The sequence below is a fragment of the Chlorocebus sabaeus genome, chromosome 7 (assembly GCF_047675955.1).
Source record: "Chlorocebus sabaeus isolate Y175 chromosome 7, mChlSab1.0.hap1, whole genome shotgun sequence".
Taxonomy (NCBI): domain Eukaryota; kingdom Metazoa; phylum Chordata; class Mammalia; order Primates; family Cercopithecidae; genus Chlorocebus; species Chlorocebus sabaeus.
Window position 1 is genome coordinate 107,792,277 of NC_132910.1, and position 27,271 is coordinate 107,819,547.

At 35.9% G+C, this 27,271-nt stretch overlaps 1 protein-coding gene across 3 annotated transcripts in view; it reads right to left on the reverse strand.

The window, feature by feature from the left end:
- The window catches only part of PDGFC (platelet derived growth factor C), a 217,571-nt gene that overhangs the window by 177,741 nt on the left and 12,559 nt on the right, over nt 1-27,271 (reverse strand). Inside the window, exon 1 of one of the 3 annotated variants that reach the window (XM_073017687.1) lies at nt 7,198-7,226. The exons of the other annotated variants lie outside the window; for them this stretch is intronic. The gene's annotated coding sequence lies outside the window, so the exon portion shown is untranslated. Of the gene's footprint in view, nt 1-7,197; nt 7,227-27,271 lie in introns of those variants that run through there. 3 annotated transcript variants of the gene reach the window in all.

Below are 27,271 nucleotides of genomic sequence, written 5' to 3' on the forward strand. Positions count from 1 at the left end.
TGAAAATTGTTCTATACATTACTCATAAGAAATATATTACATTTAAAAAGCATCTGCAATACTAACCCTGACGTTTATAGTATACGATTAGAGGTAAAAATAGCTCATAGATTTAGAAAATATATAAACAAAAGAGGTAAGAGATGGATATTTACTTACTAATGTAATGCTAATTTAATCTATTATTAAGAACATTTAATGTGCTCTGTTTCGATCATGAGTCTAATTCATCTTCACATTTCCTATAATTTACACGTTTAAGGGATTTTTTTAACTTTCTAAATGAATACACTTGAATTTACCTTTCAGCAATTAAAGCAAGCATAATATTTACTTTACATATTTAAAGGAAGTATAAACTCAGGAACAACACACTCTATTTGTGTTCAAAGAGTGAAGTAAAAAAAAAGTATGGGATGAAAGTTAATAATCATCACATGGTAGAGGCAGGCTTGTCCGTTGAGAATCTAGTCTCTGCCGCTCCCTGCCCACCAGACCTTGGGCAAATTCCACGCCTTCTCTGAATCTGGGTTGTCTCACCTGTACAAGAATGTCAGCTAATTCACAGGGTTCTTTAAAGACCTAAATGAAGGAAATCTAATGAAATGCGGTCCCACAGTAGATATCAGTAGCTATTAGCTGTATATTCTTGTCATAAAGTGAAATGAAATGCTGCTCACGTATTTAATAAAATATCCAAATTTACTACAATAGATCCTAATTATTTGTGGATTCCATATTGGTGAATTCACCTACTGGCTACAATTATTTTGCAACCCCAAAATCAATACACTGCATCTTTTGTGGTCATTGGCAGACATGCACAGACACAGAGCAGCACAAAACTTTGAGTCACCCAAGATGATGCTGTTCACAGCTGAGGTGGAGCAAAGATATGCTCTGCCTTCTTGTTCCAACTCCTAAACAAGCTGTAAACAAGCATCCTTTCTCCAGTATATTTAGTGCTAGGTTGTTCTCAATTTTTTGCTATTATTCGGTAATTTTGCTGTTTAAAATTTCCCAAAGCATAGTGCTGAAGTGCTGTCTAGTGTTCTTTGACACAGGCTATGATGTGCCTTGATATTTGGCTCTGTGTCCCAACCCTAATCTTATCTCAAATTCTAACTCCCAGGTATGAAGGGAGGGACCCAGTGGGAGGTGATCGGATCATAAGAGCAGTTTCCCTCACGCTATTCTTGCGATAGAGAATGAGTTCTCACAAGACCTGATGGTTTAAAAGTGTAGCACTTCCCCCACCTCTCTCTCTCCTACCACCAAGTAAGACGTGCCTTGCTTCCTCTTCGCCTTTCACCTTTTGTCTTCCACCATAATTGTAAGTTTCCTGAGGCTTCCCCAGCCATGTGGAACAGTGAGTCAATTAAATCTCTCTCCTTTATAAATTACCCAGTCTCAGGTAGTTCTTTGTATTAATAGCAGTGTGAAAATGAACTAACACATGACTTTACAGAGAAAATATGTGTGTTAGATAAGCTTCCTTCAGGCATGAATTATAGTGCCTTGTGCTTAATGTTAATGAATCACCAATATACAGTCATGAGTCACTTAACAACTGGGATATATTCTGAGAAATGTGTCTTTCGGCAATTTTGTCATTGTGCTAACATCACAGAGCATGCTTAAACAAACCTAAATGGTACGGCCTATTGCACACACAGGCCACGTACTATAGCCTACTGCTCCCAGGCTACAAACCTCTCAAGCATGTTACTGTACTGAAAACTGTAGGCAATTGTAATACAACGGTAAGTATTATATATCTAAACATAGAAAAGGTACAGCAAAAATACAATATAAAAGATTTAAAATGGTACATCTGTATAGAGTTCCTACTATGAACAGAGTTTACAAGACTGGGGGTCGCTGTGAGTCAATGAGTGAGTGGTGAGTGAATGTGAAAGCCTAGCACATTACTGTACACTTTTGTAGAATCTGTAAAAGTTAAAATCTTAGGCTACACTAAATTTGTTAAATATTTTACTTTCTTCCATAATATATTAGCCTTCGCTTACTGTAACTTTTTACTTTATAAACTTTTTAAGTTTTTAAACTTTTTGACTCTTTTGCAATAACATTTAGTTTAAAATACACATTGCACAACTACACAAAAGTATTTTATTTCTTTATATCCATATTCTAGACGCTTGTTTCTAATTTCAAAATTTTTTATTTCGTTTTACCTTTAAACTTTGTTAATGAAAAAGAGAAGACACAAACATACCCATTAGCCTAGGCCTTCACAGGGTCGGGACCATCAATACCACTGTCTTCCACCTCCACATCTTATCCCACTGGAAAGTTTTAAGGCATGGAGCTGTCATCTCCTATGATAATAATGCCTTCTTCTGGAATCCCTCCTAAAAACATACCTGAGGGGGTCTTACAGTTAACATTTCTTTTTGTTTTTGTTTGTTTGTTTGTTTCAGAAAGAGTCTTGTTCTGTCAGCAGGCTGGAGTGCAGTGGCACGATCTCGGATCACTACAACCTCTACTTCCTGGGGTCAAGTGATTCTCTCCTGCCTCAGCCTCCCGAGTGGCTGGGACTACAGGTGCGCACCTCCACACCCAGCTAATTTTTGCATTTTTAGTAGAGACGGGGTTTCACCATGTTGGCCAGAATGGTCTCAATCTCTTGACCTCGTGATCCGCCTGCCTCGGCCTCCCTAAGTGCTACCATTACAGGCGTGAGCCACCATGCCTGACCTACAGTTAACTTTTTAAATATAAGTAGTAGGAATATACTCTAAAATAACAATAAATTATATAGCAAATACAAAACTCAGCAACACAGTCATTCATTATCTTTATCAAGTATTACGCACTATACATAATGTTATGTCCTATACTTTTACAGGGATGGCAGTGCAGCAGGTTTGTTTCCACCAGCATCACCACAAACATGTGAGTAATACACTGCACTACAACATTACAACAGCTACAACCTCACTAGGGAATAGGAATTGTTCAGCTCCATTAAAATCTGATGAGATCATTGTCATATACGTGGTCCATCATTGACCAAAACAGGTTATGCAGCACATGACTATATATTAAATAAGATGTCTTTGTACAGAAACACACATAAAATAAGGGTTGTATTGATCAGCTGACGAACATGTTGTGAACAGGAACTCGCAGGAACCTAATCTTACAAGAGCCATAGCAGCAACACTTCATCATTCACTAATTCAGTGTTTGCAATGGCTTTACAGACTATAAATACCCTGAAAAATGAGACTACACTGTATATGCTAGATCTTATGTTAAATAACATGAATACAAAACTATACAAGGTCCTTGCCCTCAAGGAAATTAAAATGTCAAGTGCACATTTTATAAAATCTATATACTATTTAGGAGTCATAGACACGGGAGGAAAAAGGCTGACAATTGCTAGAATGAAAATACATGTGAAGGTGTAATTACAAATCAGTATCTTTCCTCTTCATATTATGGTCATTGGAGATTAATATTAAAATATAAACAAGCCTTCTTTTTGGTTGGTGTCATATAATACTAAAAACGCCTTGCTCCTTGCTAGCTCTATGACGTCCTATCACAGTTGGATCTGTCTTTTAGTGAAATCAGTATCTGCCCAACGTTGTATTATAATAAGTTTCAAAAAGTATCTTTCTTCAGGTACTACGAGGTGGACCTTGTTCCCCAGAGAGTATTCAAACTTCACACCTTGACTGCATCTCAAGAATGGATCACAATTGGGAGAAATGGAAACCCTTAGAGGAAAATTTCTATCACACTTCAGATCTCTCTCCCCCTTGGCCTCCACCTCTCAACTCATTCCTAAGCAAGGGAGAGGGAGGAAATAATACAATTAGTTGGTTTAATAAATGATTACTTTGTCTTAAAAAATACAACAACAACAACAGTTTCCACTCTTTCTCTGGAACCAGCAATCCCAGCACTCAGTTTTCTGTTCTTCTCCATGTATTTAGATCAGGAGGTAGATGAAGAGTGGAGGATAGAAGAAACACTAGAGAAGAATCAGGAAAAGGCAATTGGAAAAAGAGGAAATATTTGAAAGTCATGCAAAGGAACTTGACTTTTATCCAAATTCAAAGCAGAGCTGTGAAGGAATTTTAAAATACTGACATGTCTGACAGCATTGTTGATGGATGGGATGGAGTAGATGAATGGAAGAAGAATGACAAATTAGAGGTTACTGCAGTAATTGGGAACACTATCATATTGCCTTTAACTAAGCAGCAGAGGGGACTGAAAGGAATGCTTAAGATATGTCAAGGAAGTAGCAAAAACAGACCTTGGAAAACATTTGAAAATAGGAACAAAGAAGAGGGACTCAGGTTTCTGATGTGAACAATTTGATGAAAAATATTATGCTCTATGCAATGGAATTCATGACCAGAACCAAATTTAAGAGTTGAGAAATAATATCAGTTTTGAACACGTCAAACTTGAAGCACTAAGGGAACATCCACATAGACAGCACCGCAGGCATACAGACAGATGAGTCTGAATGACAAAAGCGATGTGTGTGCTGAAAAGAGAGATTTGAAATTATCAATAAATACATGGTTATTGAAGCCATAGTCATAGAAGGTATTTCTGAAGAAAAGGATATACTAAGAGAACGTGTCAAGGATACAATCTTGGAAACATCATCATTTAAAGCATCGATTCTTGTTTCTCAATAATTCGAATGCACAAAATTATGTCTAGAGCTGGATAAAATCCTGTTATCTTTCCACTGCAAACCCAATATGAGGTATTTCTTCTGCAGACCCCCACAATGAAACCCTAAGTGAAGATTCAAAGAAATTACTTGAATAATTAAAAATAAGAAAGGTGGTCAGGCGCGATGGCTCACCGGTAACCCCAGCAATTTGGGAGGCAGAGGAGGGCAAATGGCTTGGGCCCAGGAGTTCAAGACCAGCCTGGGCAAAATAGTGAAACCCTATCTCTACAAAGAATACAAAAAATCAGCTGGGCATGGTGGCAGTTTGTAGTCCCAGCTACTCAGGAGGCTTGAGGTAGGAGGATCACGTGAGCACCAGGAGGTTGGTGCTGCAGTAAGCTATGATTGTGCTACTGCACTCTAACCTGGGCAACAAAACCAAACCTTTCTCAATAAATAAATAAATAAATAAATAAATAAATAAATAAATAAGAAAGGCATATTCACCTATCCGAAAATGGTGAACACATATTTTCTAAAGTGTCTGAAATATTTCCTGTGTTTACACAACACAATACAACCCTAATATTGGTTGAAAGATAAATGTATTTTAGCAGCAACTTGATTCATGGTGGGAAAAAAAAAAAAACACTTTAAGATAAAGTTCTTTAGAGAATAATGAAGAAATTACAGAGAAAAAAAAACAGGGACTAAAAATTCTTCTCAATTTTAATAATGTGCTTAATATTAATAGGATACATTTACAACCTATTAAATTATATATATATATTTAAATTAATATATTAAATTTGTGTAGTATCAGCTTGGCAAAGATTGGGAGAATTATGCCAAATTAGGTGAAATAGTACTTTTATATATATATTTCTTATGAAAGGACACATTTTTACAATTTTAAGTAGATCATTGTATTAAAATACACACACACACACACACACACACACACACACAAAACACTAGGAAAAAAAGGTAAAATTTTGATCCAATCATTGAACTTCTAGGAAATCAGTCTAAAGAAAGAAATACAAAGATATGTAAAAGGTAAGTATATATCAAGATATTCACTATAGAGTAGATCCTAAGAGATAAATTAAAAAAAAAAAACCTATAATCTAATCATAAGGTGCTGATTAAATAAAACTTAAGTTGTGTAACTTAAGTTGGAATCTATGAAGTAGTTAAGAACTGATGACATGATCAATGGCTCTTAATCAGAGATTCATGGTCCTGGGACCCGTAAAACTTTATGTATTTTCTTGCAGATACATTTTTTGAGGGAAGGAAACATTCCATAGATTTCTTTATAATATCAAATGATCTAAAAGACTGTAAGAACCATGTCAATAACAAGTTAATATTTATATTTAAAAATTGACAAAATTCAGAGTTTAAAAAGCACACTTAATAACATACATATAAAATTTCATGTTTGTAAAAAATAAAGACATAAGTATTCATACATAAAAAGTTATAAAAACTGTGTAAGAAAATACTAAAAGTGGTTATTTGAAAGTGAATTTTAGGCACTTTATTCAAAAGAAAAAAATCAAAAAGTTATCTATGATCTGTATATTTAATACTTTCTTAATGAACATGCTATTATATGATAGCACAAAATTATAAATAATATAAGTAAACTATTAATAATATAAATACAATTTATTTTATATTGTTCAATCCTTAGAAAAATAATCTAAATACTAAAATTGGTAGAGTCATTTTAAATTTTAGGCCGGGCGCGGTGGCTCACGCCTGTAATCCCAGCACTTTGGGAGGCCGAGGCGGGTGGATCACAAGGTCAGGAGATCGAGACCATGGTGAAACCCCGTCTCTACTAAAAAATAGAAAAAAATTAGCCGGGCGCAGTGGCGGGCGCCTGTAGTCCCAGCTACTGGGGAGGCTGAGGTAGGAGAATGGCGTGAACCCGGGAGGCGGAGCTTGCAGTGAGCCGAGATTGCGCCACTGCACTCCAGCCTGGGCGACAGAGCGAGACTCCGTCTCAAAAAAAAAAAAAAAAATTAAAAAAATTAAATTTTAAAACCAAATTAACTTGGAGTAAAAACCACATTCCCATCAAACATCAGAATTCCTATTAACAGGATGTCAAAACCAGTACAGAATACAGCCCTCCTTGGGTCTGGAATTTCTGATTCAGTATTGTCCATAAATTCACCCAAACAATATAATGGCTTCTCTCTCAGCATTTAGATGAAAAAAGGCTGGGCCTGTATTATTAATTAACTAAAGAACTTTGGCTATTTAATTTACATATCATTTTTTAGACTTAATGGTATGACAAGCTCTACCCTGAAGCTCTACTGTAGTTACTAGATCATCACTTTAAAGTTATATCTTTTTCTAGTTCCAAGTATTATCTTACATTGTATTATACAATAATATGTGCATAAACTTGTAATACTGACATCATGAACAATGAGAATTCACTAGAAAAATAACTTGGTGAGTCAGATATAGAAACAAGAAATAACAGGCAATTTCAACCTTACATGAAAGAAAATCCTATCATCAGCAAGGCCCCATTCTCACTTAGTAGATTTTCTCTCATAAACCTAAAAAACAAAATTAGGCTCATAAAAGTGGGTTTAAAGAGATGAGTCTATACAAATCTTATATATAAGAAAACACATTTTTCATTTCAATGACAATGTGCAATTCACATCACACTTGTATTATCAGCCAAATGAAATATATGCACAAAATGTTTTATCGTTTTATATTTAAATTGTGGCTTGTTACATAAAACGTCCTTCAAAATCAAGTTGACATCAACGTGTCCTCAGCAGAAATTACATTAACACCCCCTCCTAAGAAGTATTAATTTATTCCTAACTCTGATCCTTCCTCTACAAGCCTTATGCCTTAAATATTACCCAGATAATACAAAACTTTAAAAACTGCTACCAGCCTCATGTTGACATAATGCAACATAAAAATGGAAACGTAACTACTTGGGATTACAGTATATAAAGTTAACAGAAGCTTACTGGAAAGGAAGTCACTGAAATTGGTAAACTATTGCAGTTGCTCTGCAACACTAGTTTCTAGAAGCACTGTTCCCTACATAGAAAGACATGCAAAGGAAAAAGCCGATTTTCTCATTTCCTCAGAATATCTGAAGCAATCAACAATAATTCAAATAGATTACTCACATATGAAAGGCTTTAATTGCTCAACAATGTGAATTACTAAAAATACACATTTAAAGAATCAAACTACTGGTTTGAAGTCAAAGAACCGTATTGAAATCTACCTAGTTATTACATCAAATCAACTGTTTTCCAATTTCAAGATCAGCCTTTCCTTCCTACGTACTTGCATATTTCCAAGTCTCCTGAAAAAGTTCAAAAATTACAGTACTTAATAAAGAGAGTCAAGCCAGTCTTTTCTAAAATTTTGGAATCCTGTCTATATTATTAAATAGTAAAGTAAATGCCCTAAATATAGATTATAAAATATATATTCAACACTCTGAACAGTTGATTTTATCTATTTACTCAATAAATGTTTAATAATGGAGATCAGAAATGTAAAACAATGAGTGAGATCCAAAAACAAGTTCCTGACGTTTTTGGACACTACCTTGTCATGCGAAAATTAAACTATTAAAAAGAGAAATTGCCTAGTACTATTAGAATACACAGAAGCCCTCAAAGAAGAGATCTGTGCCTTTTTGTACACTGATCGATACCCAGTGTCTAAGGATCTCCAAGTGCAGTCTGGGAATCTCTGGGTGTCTGTTCAGAATACCCTTTTGTGGGTCCATAAGATCTAAAGTATTTTCGTAATAATAATAAGGGGTGGGTTTTGTTTTGCCTTTTTCACTCCCATTTTCTTATAAGTGTACAGTCAAGTTTGTCTAGGGCTACCTAATGTGTGATATCACTGAATGCAGAGACAGATAAGAGAATTCAGTTGTCTTCAAATAAGCCAGACATAAGCAGATTTCAAAACTATAAAACAATACCACACTCCTCACTAATTGTTTTTACTTTGGAAAATATTTTTTCATAAAATATGTTAATGTGTTTATTCTTGCCATTTCTAAATGAATAACAAATAAATATGTTTGAACTTTCTCTAATGTCTACTGTGGTAACTATCAACAGATATAATGTATGCAAACAAAAGCTCTTTGGCATCTTCAACAGTCTTCACAGGTATAAGGGACTCTTAAGACCCAAAAGACCAAAGGCTTAGCACATAGTTAGTGTTCAATAAGTATCTGTAAACTAAATTGTGAATTAATAATGAAGATTATACGAAGTGATTACTGAGCTGAAATCTGAAGGGACAGATAGAGATCTGTGAGGTAAGTGAAAGATAATGAGGGCGTTCTTCCATAATGTATACAGTTTAAAAATAATGCTATTTAACATTTTTTCCCATGCAATTGAGCAATCTACAGAAAATAATTGAAAATGAAATACTCCCTTACAATGAGAAACTGCACGGGATGAGGGGCAACAGCCATGAAAGGTTATTGCCTCTCAACAAACTTTATTCTGTAATTTTAGAAAGAACATTTATTTTAGAGCTGGACATCCAAACAGCTTTCACAGGAATATTGTGCTGAGACAAAGAAGGTGGTTTATCATTAGCTTTATCATTTTCTAGAATGCATCAGTTTTAAAATAATGTTATTGTAATCAATGTTACTATTATTCGCTATTTTTAAAATGCCAAGGTAAAAGAAAATACCAAATAATGTCTTTGCTCAATGCTGTTTCCCAGCACTACTCACTCATTAACCTTCTTTCAACTTTTGGGCCAGTTAACAATTTCTTTTTGGTATATGAATATGTAAGATTTCATCAAAGACAAAATTTGAAGTTACTTACGTGATAAAATAAAATATCATACACTCCTTGAAGGAATACCAACAATTCTGAGTGTACTGAGATATATAATCAAAATAATAAGGTGACATGGTCTATTTTGCAAGAAGAGCCTGTTAATAAATTAAAAATTGAACAGGAACAGAGGTGTCTTTGAAAAAAAATAAAAGAACTTTTGACGTTTTACACGAAAGTCTTCATAAGTTCCTGGATGACCTATTAGTGAACAAAGGCAAGTATAACAAAGTCATTTCCAAGATTTTAGAAAAGGGAGGCAGATTATGAAAGCATTCTGATGGATGGTATCAAAAATACACTCTTGAGCACGCAGCCCTGTGGTCTGCCTAAAGACGAGAGGGAAAACCCCTTGTTGACCATAAAAGGGCCGCCTGCATGTTCTCAGTGGAGAGCATACAGGATCCTATTTACACAAGTATAAATACATGCCATTCCTTTGTGCTCACAGGCGCTCCAGAAGGCTGGCCAGGGGAGGAGGGTCCAAGAGCTCAACGCAAACAGGATTCAAAAAGCCTGTAACATTTTTCCAACATCGAATGTATTTTTTTAGCTTATCTTCTTTCATGATAAAAAAAAATCTACAAAGCATAGAATCACTATAATTTAACAGGTGGCAGCTCTAGAAATACTTGAAAATAAGCCTTTAAGATTCCACAGGAGAAGAAAAAAACACTTCCCATAAATAGATACTTTTTTCTAGTAACACTACAGCTGTGTGAAAATTGAGGGGAAAAGAAGAATGTATTTGTGTCAATAACCATGCCCTATCCATTTACATTTCTTAGTAACTTATAGGCTAAATTTTGAAAAATTCTGAGAAACAGTAAGTGCACAAATCACCGAGACCTAACACACATTAAAGGAATATATGTATATAATATACATGTATAATATTATATAATTACATATTATTATATACAATACTATTATATTGTAATTATATATGCATAATTATAATTATATTGCAATTTCATGTATAATCACAATATATAATTATGTATAATTGCAATATTGTGATTAGAGAGCAACCAAACGGATATGAATGATTATGAATACAATGAATAATCTCCTCTTAAAACCCTTAAGGAATTCTTAAGATTTCTGCTTAGTAGTATGTGTTAGACATATATCATACAGATCTCAGATTATCCCTCTCGGCTACAGTATGTGTGACTTAACATCCTATCACAAGGTTAAAATGAGCATTAGTAGTCATTTAATCTGATTATCTTTTCAGTGAGTGAATTCCCTCGAAAACACCTGTGCTTGGTGCCCTATAGCCCAGGAACCTATGTAACTAATAATGCTTAAATGCTCTACTCACTTCTATTTAAGGATAACCCCTACCAATGAGTAACAGAAAATTCAAGTGTGGCTCAACCCCCGGTATATCAATATATCAACAGCACAGATCTGAAATGACGCAAATACAGCCTTGGGCAGGGAATTAATACCTATGATGTAGCTCATGTCATCTCTGAGAAGCTCTGTTAAACCATTTTACTGGTATCAACCTTGATATTATTCACTCTAAATTCCCATGGTACTTCTTCATAAATCTATTCTGATACGTCCTTGCTAGTAAAAGTGTGGTCCACAGACCAGCAGGATCAGCACCACATCAAATTATTAGAAATGCAGACTCTCAGGCCCCACCCCCAAGCCCACTGATGCAGAATCTGCATTTTAACAAGATCCAGAAGGATTCAAATGCACTTTCAACTCTGACAAGCACCAATATAAGGGCACAAAAACTCTCTCTTTAAATGTTCTCCTGTGGAGCTACACTGGAGTGTTTTATTGGCCTCCCTGTATCAAAAGTTTTTTTTTTTTTTTCACTCTATCCAATTTGTTTTCAGAAACCCCTATATTCATTTTCAGTCTATCTAGCCAAGAAGATGGCCAGAGAAACTAAAATCTATTAAGCAGACCAAGCGGCCGGGTGCAGTGGCTCACACCTGTAATCGCAGCACTTTGGGAGGCCCAGGCGGGTGGGTCACGAGGTCAGGAGATCGAGACCATCCTGGCTAACATGGTGAAACCCCGTCTCTACTAAAAATACAAAAAATTAGCCGGGCGTGGTGGCCAGTGCCTGCAGTCCCAGCTACTCGGGAGGCTGAGGCAGGAGAATGGCATGAACCTGGGAGGCAGAGCTTGCAGTGAGCCGAGTTTGGGCCACTGCACTCCAGCCTGGGCGACACAGTGAAACTCCGTCTCAAAAAAAAAAAAAAAAAAAAGCAGACCAAGCATGTTGCCAGAAGTCCCTGTGAAGTAGTTCTTAATGTTAACACTGTACAAATTATAGTATTAAGTGCTCAGAAGGGTTAAGTGGTGAAGTCAAGATCATGTAACTAAAAAGTGAATAAACCAGGATTTAAACCCAATTTCACTAAGCCATATTTTCACACTCTGCCTTTTCTTCCACTATGGATTTTCCCCATCACAAATGTCCAGGCTTTCCCTTAAAGCAAATATGTTGTGTTAGTAAGAATAAACTTCGAGGTATTTAAGAACTCTCGTTGACTTGTCTACATTTAAGAAATGAAACTGTAAATTGAGCAAGTCTGCTTAGCACCTAGCCAAATTAGAGCTTTAGTTCTAACAAATTAAAGTGGCTATTAGAGGCACTGTAACGATTTAAGGACATGTGCCACAGAGCCAGACTGCCTTTGTTGAAAACCACATGACCTTGGCCTTGTGGCTTAAACTCTTCTTAGATTGGGATTAATGCTAGCAATTTCACTCGAAAGTTTTCTGTGAGCATTAAAGGTATTAATATATGTTAAGGGTTTACATGCATGTCTAGTAGATGGTAAGCACTCAGTATGTGTCAGCTATGTTTATTATTAAATGGAATTCTTTATTCTGGTACATCTTCCTCTGTAAATAAAAAAAAAGGCCTGCCTTCCACTAGGCATTAGTTATATCTTTCCAAACCAATGCAATGTTTGCTTCGTTCTCTTCTATTGATCTACTCACATACATTGACTTCTTATCATGATTAAAAATGAAAAATAAAATCCATCATCAATGTGTGTCTCTTATATACTTTCACTGTCACAATCAATTCATGTGTCCACTGCTAGCAGGCTAGGGCAATTAACAAGTAGCTTGAAGACATTCAAGACAAAAACTGCATGTGAAGACAAAAATGCCTGCCAAGGCCCACAGGTGGCACCTTCAGGCTGGTACCTGAGAATCCATCTCAACTCCCAATTTCCAGTCTGCCAGCAAATGCCAGCAGCTCTCATTTCAGAATAAATCCAAAACCTGACCACTTACCACTTTGCTCCGGCCTAAGTCACCATCACAGCATTTGCTCCCTTGCTCCCCTACAGTGTATTCTTGCTCCGCAGAAATAATCATCTCTATAAAAAATTCATCACTCATCTGCTTGCCCCTCTCCAGAACACAATCCCCCTTGTTGATCCTCAATCCTGCTAGGCACATTCTGACCCAGGGCCTTTGCCTCTCCCCTTGGCCCTGTCTGTGAAGGCCTTCTCTGTCATCTCTGCAAGATCTGTGCTTAAAGTCACCTTCTCAGTTGGCCCTCGGTGACTTATTTCAAACTGCAACAACCTGCCCTATTCCCACACTCTCTAATCCCCAAAACACAGCACTGACCATTTTCTATCATACCAGTAGTTTACTTATTTATGTCATTTGTCCTTTTGTCTCCCCTCAATAGAAATGTAAACTCCAGGAGACCACAAGTTTTGTACATTCTGCTCATTGATTTTTCATCTGTGACTAGTATCCTGCTGCATATGTCATAAATGCTAAATAAATAGTTGTTAAATGAATAATAAATAGATGCTATAGACATCTCTTAATATTTTAAATTACATATATATGTGTACGTATATAAACATGCATATATATATAAACACACACACATATATATATATGAAATCAGTAAGGAAAATTCACAACAGTAATACGCTTTCTTCTAGACAGAAGTCTAAACCAAAAACCAAAGATTTGTAAGAAAAAAGAAAAAACATAGGAAAAATATAGCTCCTATTTATAGATGCTAAGCAACTACTGTCTCTTTTCCAAAAGCAGGGGGGCAAATGAGTTTCTTAATTAAAGAGATCACTCTCTCTCAAAGAGGCTACTCTCCCTTAATGTGACAGTTTAGCTCAGGAAGTGGATGCAATGACCTTGTACAAATGAAATTGCAGGAGCGATTGGCAGAGCAATTACTCACTTGGTCAGGATGCTGGCTAAAAACTCATAATCTTGCAAAAAGCACCTTGGGAATTTTAATGACCATACAGACTCAGCAGTTTAGTTTCAATTCTCTCTGAAAAATATCCAACATTGTACCACTCTCTCCTTCTGTTATCATATTCACTCATGAGCCCAATCTGACTCCTAAATCACCAGGCTCATTATCAGAAGGATTTCAGCCCTTTGCTGCCAGGAGCTGATCGCATCTGATCCAAATCAACTACCGGAACTAAGAAATTAGAATTCATATTCTATCCTCTTCCCATATTTGATTTGGCAATAGTTATCATGCCAACAAGAGGCTTTAGCCTTGATATTTCTTCTTGTAAACTATATAACGTTTGTTACATTTATGAAAAAACTGAATAAAAGTAAGTTATGTCCTGCCTACTAAAAACAGCCTATGGAATATGCAGAAAGAACTGTGAATCCTACAGAAAGTACTAGTTGTTAGCATTATTCACATCTGAAAGAGAAGGAAACAACTTTAAAAAATCAAGAATTTTAAGGTAAATGTTGAAATATTTATTTATCTACCACCTTGAATATGGATTATGTTATCAGATTGAGGCAAAAATAATAGCTTTGGTTTCACAGCACATTGTAAACAGAAATATAAAAAGTATAATTTAGGAAAGGCAATCAACCCAGTTTAAAGTATACTATACATTATTTCACCAAAGACGATTTCATTTATCAATAACAAATGTAAACAAGCATGCTATAGTGAGGTTTCCACCTTTGTGATGAAAAATGGCCTTGGTATTACTTCATTTAATGAGCATGGCATTAGAAATTATACATGATTTTAAACAACAACCCCTTTTCTGAGGTAATAGTGAGCTCAAATTTGCCAAGGTCCTCAAAGGAAGAGCTACCGTCTTTTCTCCAGAGTTCATCTATTTATCATCAAGACCACAGGAACAGAAAGACACATCGTCATGATGAGACAGAGCCCAGGACTGAGAGTTGGACTTGTGTTCTAATCTTGCTGCCAACAACATACATGACTAAGATGATGACTTCACCTCCTAGAAAATGACCTCACTTAGACCAGAAAGAGAGGGCTAGGCAACACAGTATCTCAATCACTCCCAGTTCATGTTTTCGTATGTGTAAAGACTTTCTCACCCTTGAAAATTTCCAGACCAAAAGCAGTAAGAAGACATCATCCAGTTTATTTAGGAATGCTTGAAATAATTTTTAATGTTACTTCAGTGAAAAAAATGGAGGAGCACAGAAATCTCAGTTTCAGTGTTAAGAAGCCTGGAAGCAGAAATGGGTCTCTCTCTGCTCAGCCAGCTGAGTAGAGCAGTGTTAATGAGTCAACATTACAAACCTCAAATGACATAAAGAAGGGAGGTCAGCAGAATGGACCAAAGAGATCGCCCTCTCATCTCCTGGGATTCTAGCTCCTAAGAAGTAAACAAGATAAAAGACCAAAAGGGGTAAAAGCAGGAACACATACAAGCCCCCTGCCCAACCATCTCTTATTCAGGATCTGTCTGTATGAACAGCTGTGGTTCTGTAACCTTCTGCTATGGATGGACCAGCTGCAGGTTACACAGAGGGTTACTTTGGCACTTATTTCCCTACTCAAAAGACTCCACATTTATTTTCCTACTCAAAAATATCTTTTAATTTAAAGTTCTCCCCTGCTATGGCCTAGTTAATGCACTTTCAGGGATTCTAGACTCTGCAGACAGTAGTTTTCATTTGAAACATGGAATTAAACTAAGTAAACATCAAAATGAAGGATGACAATGAAAGATAGGGCAACAAGAAAAAATGAAATTCAGGAAATAAAACTGTGTGGTTGTGTTACCTTGTTAATTTGTTGCTTATTTCTTTATTTATGTGTAGACAAACTAATGAGAGGTGATATCACAAAATAATTGCCTTAGTTGAGGTATAACAGCAAAAAGAGGTCTAAGAAACGAGATTGCCACTGTCAGCCTTTTTCCCTCAATCCTTTAAACTGAACTTTTGATTCAGTTTAGTTTCATAAGCACAAACTGCAGTGTTTCTTCCAAAAACAAAATAATATTTCCTAGGACAAAATATTTTACAATGACTATGATGTCCATATACTATAGAGAGTATGAATATGCAGCCTTAGGGTAAAAGCAAAGTAGCAACGAAATCAGAAACTGCCTGACTTCAATAAGGGACAGGTTCGGGTATGGGTGATGGATATTCTATGCCTAGAAAAGGAAATTAATCTACAGTTTCTCAATCTGCTAGTCTCAATAAATGTGAATAGCAAGAGTCTATACTCTACACGGTCTATACACACTGTGGATGGTGTGCCACAGAATACAGCTGCAAAGCAGGGATTTTTTTTCCATGTTTTTTATCTCACCCACTTGTCTATAAATGAAGTCCATGGTGTGCAACCTAATGGCATTTTCCAGATGTTTCCAACAAGTGTACTTAAAAAAAAAAAAAAAAAAAAAAAAAAAACCTCCCACAATACTGTCTTGATCTTCAAGGCTTAAGAGTAGATGTACAGACTACACACTAAGCTAAAAAATAAAAAAAGGAAAAGACGAAAACCCCATATGGTGCCAAATGTTGGCAGCTATCTTCTTTCTTCCCAGACAAAACTCTTAGGTCTTGTGAAAACATTTCTTATAAACTGCCAAAAACAACACAGATAATTGTTGTGATGGCTCTCCTGCGCCGACTGCTGCGGCCGTTTTGACTATATCCACATCGAGCTCTGGGATAAAATTAGGAGCCAATTTTAAATTTTAAGCCTGAAGGGCCACCATTAGGAATGCCACCTTCTAGGCTTCTAAAAAACGTCTTGGCATATTAAAGTGCTTTCCATTAGAATAGGAGAAAATGCTATTTGTATTTGCCCTCCCTAAACTCTCTGTTTAAATTAGGTTTAAGGAATTAGCACAACATCGTTTCTAATATAGTAGTAATATAAGCTTATTATAGGAAATTTGGAAAATACTATGTATTTTAGAAAATATCAACACCCCCACTGCTGCCCTACAGCCTTTATAGATGAAATACTTACAACATTTTAGTGTGTTTCATTCTAGCTCCTCTACATACATAGAAATATTTATGGGGACATATATAAAAATATTTAAAATCCTATTCTCACTCTGCTTTTTCACTTAACATTAGAGTGTGAGCATTTTTCTGTGGAAGCAGCATTTTGATCATTGCCCCGTATCCCCTGAGTAATGACAGCTCTGTATAATTCACAGCATTTCTTGTGGGAGGCATGTTGCTCTACTGGCTAGCCACAGGACCAGTGTGAAATTCACTGAGGTCCTGTGCTGCTGAAATATGAGAAAAGTGAGAAAGGATTATAGTGCAGGAGATTGGAAGCCCAAATTTCCATCTCTGAACCCATCCAGTTCCTTGGTGATTTCTTTAAGAAAAGAGAGACTACCTCTTTTGTTAAGAGCCAAAAAGAGATAAATTTACTCACCAATGATCTCCTACTATTAAGAAATCTGTGAAAGATTCATGATTATTCTTTTAAATACTCAAAGCATTATTAAATATGTCTGCAATATAGAAATGAGCCATTTATTCTGAATAATGGAGAGAAGTTGAAAACCATTTATTACCTTCTGCCTAAGGGGGTGATCTCCTTGATTAACATGCAAACTAATGGGGAAAAAGTCTAAGGTGCACTTTTTTTTTCATTTCTTTCACAGCATTAATCCCATTCTAGTTGGTCATTAAAAAGTAGTGGGGGTGTGTGTATCTGTCTCTCTCTCTCTCTCTCTCTCTCTCTCTTTCTTGCTCACACACTGTGCTGCAATATTTCTTTATAACAAACTGGCTTCAGGAAATTATTAATGAAGGGTTAGGAGGTTACACAGCAGCTAAGCCCAGAAGAATGTCTGTGCAAAGAGAGAACTACCTATTCAGAAGGGAGGAGAATTGTTTGGGGAGGACTGGTAGTTTGAAAAGGAATTTCTTCCTAGCCAAGAAATTTTCTACACTGTGCAAAGCCAAAATAAAATGAGTCATAACACTTCACATTTCCTAAGTGTGTATTACTAGAATGACTTTTGACTTTCTATGGAAATCAAGGATGGCACAAATGAGAAAATAGAACTGTTTCCCCTTCCCCTATGTCCCCTTGAGGTCATACCTGAGATGACATAGGGTCAGTCCTGGCAGAAGTTGTTAAGAATTGGATCACATATATTTGTAACTTACAGCTTTACCTTCAGGAAAATAAGCAATAAGCATGACAGGAAATAAAAATAACTTCACTTAAAGGTACACAAGCACCATCATGGCCAAAAACCACCAGTAATACCTACGACAATTTTCCTAGGCTATATATGCTATCAGAAACAGTCAATTGTTTTAATCAATGACTATGAAGGGGTCTCAAGTATGACACCCTAAAATATGCCTTTTTGGCATAAGCATTATTTTGAGCTGAAGACAAGTAAGAATAAACAGATCTGGGAAAAGTTCTCTGTTCTCCAGTTATCTGCCTAAAAGTAGAATATAAATTTTCCTTTTTGAAGATGACATAAATGCCCCTTTTCCCTCCATCCCAGGATGAGGAAAAGTGACCCCTTAACAAGGACAAAGAGCTGGTGCTGGAATGAGACTGTATATGCAGACTTAATTAAAATAAACTTACTAAAATAATATTATCTGTTATGATTAGATAATATTAGTTTCCCCATGTTTTTAGTCACTTTCCCAAACTTCATTGGTGCTAGCAGCTCAAATCCCCTTTTTATCTACTCACTTCTCCACAATTTATCATCATTTGTTAAAATGGTATAGAAAATTCCAAGTCTAACTGCTTTTTAAGATTTTCACACCCTTACTTTGAAGTCCTTATGCACACAAAATTTAAAATATTAATAAAACTAATATGCCTTTTCTCCTGTTACTCTGTCTTTTGTCAGCTTCATTTGTAGGCCCCAACTTCTAAACCTAAGAGGTAGAAGAAAAGTTGTTTTTTCCCTCTCCACTATAGTCCAATAAGCAACTTGAAACCAGTGTTAAATTGGAAAAAAACTATTTATACCCACAAATACACAGAACTTCAAAATGTTTATAACTGTTGAATTGCTAAATGACTACAAATTTGTGAAATAAATAAGAAAAAAATTCTAGAAGTTGGTAAAAAGAGCAAAATTAAAATGACAATTGATATAACAAATAAAAACAGCAGTTCACATTTTTACACATGTAAAAATTCACTTATTGAATCTTTCAATTTCAGAGTAATTACCAAGCCCTGATCTAGACACCATGGATATGACGGTTTATAACCAAAACAGGGAGAAGGGAAAATATCGTATATACTTCTCTTTCATCTCATTGTATTTTATCTCCAGAGGTAGATGCTTCTTACACCCTTCTCTTCATTCACTAAACAAATAATGTTAAGAGTATCTACTGCCCGCCAGGCAAGGTTCTAGATCCTGAAGACAAAGCAGTAGGATAAAATAAATAAACCTCCAATAACAACAACTAAAATTTCAGGCTTCATATCTCTTACATTCCAGTGACTTAATAAAACAATGTTCTCACAATAGTGTTTAAATTTATTCAGTCAGATTTCATTGTGAGGTTTCCTTCTCTCTATAATCAATGTAGGCAAATAGTTTAAAGAAAATTCGTAATATACATGTTCCTGTATTTATATATGATTGCTTATAAACATGCCAGGATCGATTATTTTTAATTTTTGCAACCATTACTGACCATACAAGTTGTGATTGTGGAGTTTTAATATTTTTGTTTCTTACTGAATGGTCTGTTGGCGAAGGCAGGTCTCCCCTTTGAGACTGGTGCACGGGGTAGAAATTAACCAGGATTTCTGAGTGGTTTCATGTTCAAGGTCACGATACAAATTTATCAAACACAATTCAAATGGTGTGTGACACTGAAAAGAGGGCATCCCCTACCTCTCTTCCAGAGCCAGTCTTAATTTTGTGATACTATTCTGGACAGAGAAAGGTCCTTCTTAATTTAGCTAAAATCTGAGCCTAAATACCCACTCTATCTTATAGAAAAAAAAAAAAAATCCTGGTTTTCTTTGAAAGACTTCATTGCACAAAGGATCAAGTCTTTCCTAAACTCACAGATACAATCAGCCTCCAATATGCTCCACATATACAAACTCTGAGCCATTTCAGGCATAAATTTTAAGAGTAAAGAAAGTTCCAGTGAATGCCTGAATAGATAGGAGAAAAGAATATTCTTCCTCCAAGAATACTTTTCTGATTCAAACTTTCTTCCCCCAAATTAGAGCACTGACAACCATTAGTCATATTATCTTATTTGGGGTATAACCTGTTTTAATACGTACACTAAAATGAAACAAAGTATGTCCTCTTTATAGCATAAGACATAATATATTTAGGCAAAGGAATGCATCTGCTGGATTTAGAGTTTCAAATAACCAAAACTGTATTTCTAGACCTTCTGCTACATGCCTGATTCTACCAATATCCTCTTTGTGCTTAAAGAAGTCATGAAGCAGCCAGAAACAAAGAATTTCAAGTCATAAACTAATGATGGAATTAACCTAAATTATAGGTTAGCTATTACCCACTGACATACAATGATACTGCCAAGTTTCTTCAAAATGTAATACTTATTTGTTGTCATTAAGCCACTGGGGTAAATGGCAACATTTATAATTATGTAGAAAATCAAACAGAAATCATTAAGAACATTTTAATGAAAGTGTATTTTTTTGTTACTCACTGAAATTATTGGCAGCATTGAAACAAAATCTATTAATGTTTTAAGATATGAACTACGCTTTAACCTGGTATCTACTGCAGTACAAAGAGCTAAGTCACATACAAAACGTGAAAATCAATTTTGGCAACTAGACTAGAATGTAAATAGCACAGGCCAATTCTCCCCAATGCCTAAGATATTTCCTGATAAATGAGATTCCCAGCACTAAACGTTTAACAAATTGATCTACTAATGGACTGCAAAAGCCAGTAATCTTCCTCAACCTTCTATTAACACCAAGTAAATTTCCTTGGTATTGTTTACTAATCTGTATAGGATTTAAACACCCTAAGTAATCTGTTTTTACTTTTCCAGCACCAAAATTAGACATAAAAAGGTCAGTGAAAAATCTGTGATCATTTTCAAATTTGGGGCACAAAAAACACTGAATAATTAGTCTGAAAGAATATGGTACAGAAAAGTTTGTTTTCTCTTTTATCTAGGTTTAAGACAATTATTTACAAATAAAGCATCATGAAATTTATCTTTGTATGGAAACACCAAGGGAAATCTTAATAAAATGTTTGCAGTGCCAACAAAAAGCCTAAGCACAATATTTAAATTACTGAACTCAAAAAAATAAAATGATTTCTTAAATATCTTGGATTCTATCCCTTAAGTAAAAGGATTTACATAGTCAAGCTTCATTTGCTTACTTGGGAGTTACTCTTCCAAAATGTCTTTTATGTAAACGAGAAAGCCTCCCTTCTTGCACAAAACATTCCTCACTTTCCAGTCACCAATTGTTTGGAAAAACTTTCCCTTGACAGAGATACAGGATCATCTCTCAAAGAGCCAAATCAAACAGCCAACCTACTAAAGACACCTAGCAATCTGGTTACTGTCCAAATTGTTTTCTAGACTAAAGTCAACTAATGGTAAAGGGATCAGAAGGAGTCTGGGATTCTAAAAAGGTTCATTAAGAATGCATTCACATTCAGCAAATGTGATATGCTATTTGGTTTTTCTATTATCTTTCTCATTTATACTGCTGTACAAGTGCATGACGATGCTATTATAATTTAAATTACCAGATATCTTTGTCTTGAAAAAGCAGAGAAAAAAAGATGTACTCTCAAGAGTGGTTCTGAAATTTCATTGTTCTTAAACTTTTACTGGATGATAAATACTTCAGAATGATAATACTTTAAAAGTTGCCAGAAAAAAGACATAAAACATGACTTCCTACCAACAGTATGTGTGTCTGTTTTTGACCAAAGTGGTGAAACCCAGGTTCTCTAAGAGCATAAGACATAAGACATGAAGGCTGAACTTTACCCATCTAAGAAGCAGTCTATGTTCACTATCAATAATCAATACCCCCAAGTCGCCACAGCTCAGGAACTAAGGATATCAGGACACAATGGCCTGGATACACTACATATGAAAGCACAAAAGCACTCTCTATCCCCACTAAATGCCATTCCTTCTCATGCTGGCTGACTTCAAATATGAATATAAATTAAGACAATTCACTCTGCCTCAGAGAGAGAAACAAAATGAACAAGAAAATAAATAGTCTGGTCTCTAGGGGTACTGAATATTTTTATTGTCTTAAATTTACTGGGAAACATAGGCATAAACTTGTGCAGTCTGGGCACCATACTTACGTAAATAGCAGAGGGTTATGGTTTCAATTTGGTTGTGACACCATAAATATTGGCATACCGAACATGTGCTTACTGCCATGAATTTTGAACTCTCTCTCCAGGGTCTGCTTCTGTTTTGTCCACATGCCAGAACTAAGGACTACTTAGTTCTGCCCATAATCTCATAGGATCAGAGCTGAGAAAATCAACTTTATTTCCAAGCGGAAAAAAACTATATTCTTTGAGTGACTTTTTAAAAGGCTAACTTTTTCAAGATCTTTGCCTTCCCTGGGATAAATCACAGTTGTCAATCTCAAAACCTCAAAGCAAAAAAGAAAAACAAACTAAAAATAAGAAAGCACATGAGTTATATCTTATCTTAACTAGAAAGAGCAAAAGGGGAAATAGTTCAAAACAAAAAATACGTCAAAGTTACTGCAAATGAACTTTCAACGGTCATGCTCTTCTCTATAATAAATTGATTGCAATAAAACTTTATCCTAAAGTTCCCTGTTTAAAAATAAGTTTCCTGGAAATGATACATTTCTTTTTCTTATTGAGGAAATAACATTCTAAGCAGTCATCATTATAATTTTGCCAATCATGTTCTTTGTGCATTCATTTTACTCAGTCTAAGCAAAAAGATTGAGGCTCTCCAGTTAGCCCCTTGTAGTTCCTCAAAATGAAGCCAGACGTTAGGCGCATCCCCCAGCTGTGAAATAAGGCATATGACTCGTTTAGAACCCATCAATGATGATTTATGACACCAGATGCCAACACTGCAGCAGAACAAGCTGTGTTGGGTCTAACTGGGCTGTTTTCACTTCACTTAAAAGATCTACCATCCAGTGGGGCACTAGGCTAGAGATTATTCAACATTTTATTCTCTGACACTTGAAAATTATGGACGATTAAAACGCATATATAATTAGAATCCAAGGTAGAAAGTGGTCAGCTCTGCACTATTCTGAAGGCAGACATACCAGACTGAAAGAAAGAGGGAAGGCTTTATGCGGTGGAGACGGGACCAGTCAGACAAAGCCTTAAATCCATGTTGGCTTTGAACACGCAGCATGAAGGAGAGATGATGGTTCCCTTCCATTCCACACCCCAGGCACTAACTCACTCGGCTATTTTCCCACTATCTGGCATTTGAAAGGCTGTAAATGCCTTCAAACTGCTGTCCCAGCCTGTAGTTTCTCTGTCCTTTACAATCACCCTGAAGTACCTTTATTTTAGAAAGAAAAAATTACATATTTGAAATCTGTATAGAGAGTAGGTCTTAAATGTTTTCACCACAAAAAAAAAAAAAAAAAGGATAACTATGTGAGGTGATGGATAAATTAATTTAGCTGGTTTGTGGTAATCCTTTTGCAATGCATACATATATCAAAACATTCCTTTTTATATGGTAAACACCTGCAGTTTTTAATTGTCAGCTATACTCAATAAAGCTGGGAAAAACACTGTTTGCTGATAAAATAATAATACGAAAAATGCAAAATGTATTTAAAAAACAAAAAATCAAACCTGATTAATTTAAGAGTATTTAATGATCTGTTATAGGTGTAAGAATACACGCATAAACAAAAAGACACACCCTTATTACTAGGAATTGACACAGAAGGCTATAATCATTACCCATCAGCCAAGGTCTTTTGATGGTGCCCTATCATCTCATGAGTCTGCATCTAAACATGCTCTTAGTGTGTCAGACAGAGCCCTCAAAATTAATGAATAATTTTTCAATCTTCTCACCAAAAGCAGTTCATTTTTGAATAGGCTTTGTGCCCTCTCACAAGTCTGCACCTTCTGCTTAGAACTCTCTCTTCCTTTTCTGGGGAATTATTTATCCTTCAAGACCCTACTCAATGATAGCCCCATGAGAAGCCCTACTTGACCCCAAAGCACAACATCCCTGGGTCCGTGGGCATTCTAAGCATATGTCTAGTGCAACATGAACAACACTGATTATGAATATCCAGCACACAAAGGACATTTTGTTTACCTGTTTTCAGGATGTGACACAGTAATCAGCACAACAAATACTTTTGTGTATTGGCTTAAATTAATTTATTGTCTGAAAGAGTTGGCAGAGCAATACATGGGGTCAGGAAAGTACAGATCTCTGGGGTGAGCAGAGGTCAGTTTTGTGTAATCTTTGTATTAGAAGACTGGAGTGACAGCACAGTAGTCATGGAGAACAACAACGTAGACTCCTTACTCACAGTGTGGTCCTCAGTCCAGTGGCATTAGCGTCACCTGTGAGACGGTTACAATGCAAACTTTTAGGTTCCACTCAAGACCTACTAAATTAGAATCCGAATGTTAATACGGTGATTTGTATGTATATTACAGTTTGCGAAGCACCAATCCAAGCTTGACTAGAGTAGACACAACCAGAACTCTATTATAAGAAGATTATCTGACATTAACCTCCTGCAAATGATCGATTGCAGGTGACAGGGCATGGGAAAAGCCTGAGTCATAGAAGGAAGAATAAGAACACTTTGTCATAGTTTAGGTCATAGGTAACCAGCACCTGGTTTGGGATGACAGTGAGAATGCAGAAATTTACAAATGTAAAGATAATTATTTTACCTAAAAATAGCAATGTTAATAAGTACTTATTAGCTTGACAATAATTCCATGCTTACTTAACATACTATATTATATATTTTGAAATATTGTGGAGGAATCATATTTAAGCAGGACAAAATCTATTAGTTTTAAGTTGCTTTCTCAGACTTGGAGTGCTAAGAGCAACGCAGATTATGAGAAATAGTAAGTCCTCTAAATATACATGTTAATTGGATGTTCCAAGGGAACTGAGGTTTCCACAAGAAAGGGACCAGGACATTCAAGTGACAATAGGACAGATTTTCAAGAAAAACAGCAAGAAGCTGTTTTATGCATGCTGAATCCCTCACTTTATCGAAAATTATCTCAAGGATCACTTCCTCCAAAACTTAATACCTACTTCCCTGCCAAAAATAGGCTCACTTCTTACTGTGATTATTTGGTATGTGGCTTAATGCTCTACAGTTATTTCACCTGTGTTCCAATATCAACTGTATGAGAACTTTCTAAAATAGAAGGCTTATCTCTTGCTACACATTTAATCTTTTCCACTCCTCTGGCTCTCTCCCAAACCTCCAAAACAAGCAAAGAAACAAAACATGTTTCCTTCCATCCTGGAACCACTATCTCCTTCTCTCTTAAAAACTTGATGTCTCACTTCCTCACTTTACTCCACGTCCATTCTTCTACGCCACTTATTACACGGAAGATTTTTTCTTTGTGTCAACCTGGAAAAATCAGAGACCACTCATTGGTCTTCATTTTTTTCAGTCTCTGCTGTATTTTATCATATGGGCCCATTTCTGTGATTTTTCTCTCTCTCCTTCCCTGGCATCCTTCACTACCTGCCTTGTGACTGCACTGACTTTTTTTTCCTTCATGGCTTCCTCTTCAGGGGATTTCTTCCTGTGAGATTTCCTTTTCCTTCTGACCTTATTCTTCAATGTTGAGTAACCTTCATTCTGTTTCTATCTTGTATGTACTATCCAGAATCAGATTTAATTCATAATTTGGCTGCCCACATAGCTGGGATGGGAGGGCCAATAAAGGAGTTCACAATAAAGCATGAAGAATCACTCTTCTATTTACTCAAGCCCAAGTCATACATCAAAGTTCCTCCCTTTGTGCCTCCTATTTCCAATGACCTTCCCACGGAACCTACTTCTGAGGTCTGCCTCAAAACAAACTACACTTTTGACTGCATGAATTTCCCACACTTCTTTACTGTGAATATCTACTCATCAGGTTTCCAGCTGCTAAAATCCTATCCCACCTCTGATTCTGCACATGCAAATGATGCTCATCTTTCCTGGTCCCTTTGTTCAAAATATATATATATATCTCCCCTAACAACTTTTCTCAGCCTTTTCTAATGGCTCAGCTAAATAATCTTGCCTTTCTCTGAATTCCCACCAAACATGATACTATCGCTTTTTATTCTTTAATATACCTGTGTCTTTTCTTTCCCTTTCACTATAAACTACTTGAAGGCAGTGACTAAGCCTAATTTCACTTTGCATTTTCCACAATGCCTCAGCTTCAGACAGGTACCTAAGGCAGAAAGGTGTGAACTGTTTTCAGGATCACAGAAAATCCAGTTTAAATGCAGGTCTTAGGTTTCTTCATAGACCTAAGGCCATCAAGTTACTCATTTAAAAAAAAAAAAAAAAAAGGAAATAGCAAGCCACACATTACACAGAAACTATAATATCCACCATTGTCCGTTGTTTTTTAAGCCTGTGAGGCTGAAGCAGTTATTTCTGCTGCCAAACTTCCAGCAGTAACACTTAGAAGTTGCCAGTATGGTATGATGCCATCAGTTTCCAAAACTTAGAAAGGCTCATTGATTTTTACTAAGGATTTCTTACACAATCACTTCCTTTAAGGCCAAATGAGCCAACCACGACTGACAGAAGTTACAGAATGAATAAATGTTAGTTATAGTATCGACATAAAAATTATTTCGTTTCCTGTGCTTACTTCAATTTCCAAGTTTACTTCTAGCTCCCATTGCCACTAGTCATCACCATTAATGCGCAGCACGACATATTTTTATATATCCACCTACCCAGCTCCCCTTTATGGGACCACTTTGGCACAATCATCATACCCAATTTCAGAGAAGATAAATTAATATCCTAATGCAATAAAGTGGCTCTGCTAAAAACAAGATAACTTGGATAGGACTTATTGCTCACTTCTCAAGACAAATGAATCTCACACTAGGGTGGTTATAACAGCAGTTTTATTACAAGACTGGCAGAATGACAGTAACTATAAATCCTAACTGTTAGATTTTTTTACTTTACCTAGTTATAGTTATGAGTCTACTCTTGTAAGCCAGAACAATTATTTTACAATTAGTTTAGACATGTCTGCACCCAGAAGGAAAATTTCTATTTCGATCATCTTATTTTCCTTGAAAAAACCTAATGATACCAGAAATCAGATCAATTCAATCTTCACACATGAGTTTCTAGCCATTTTTCAAAGTTGAAAAGATTTATAAATACAATTGCTCAGAATTTTAGTTATGCTTTCCA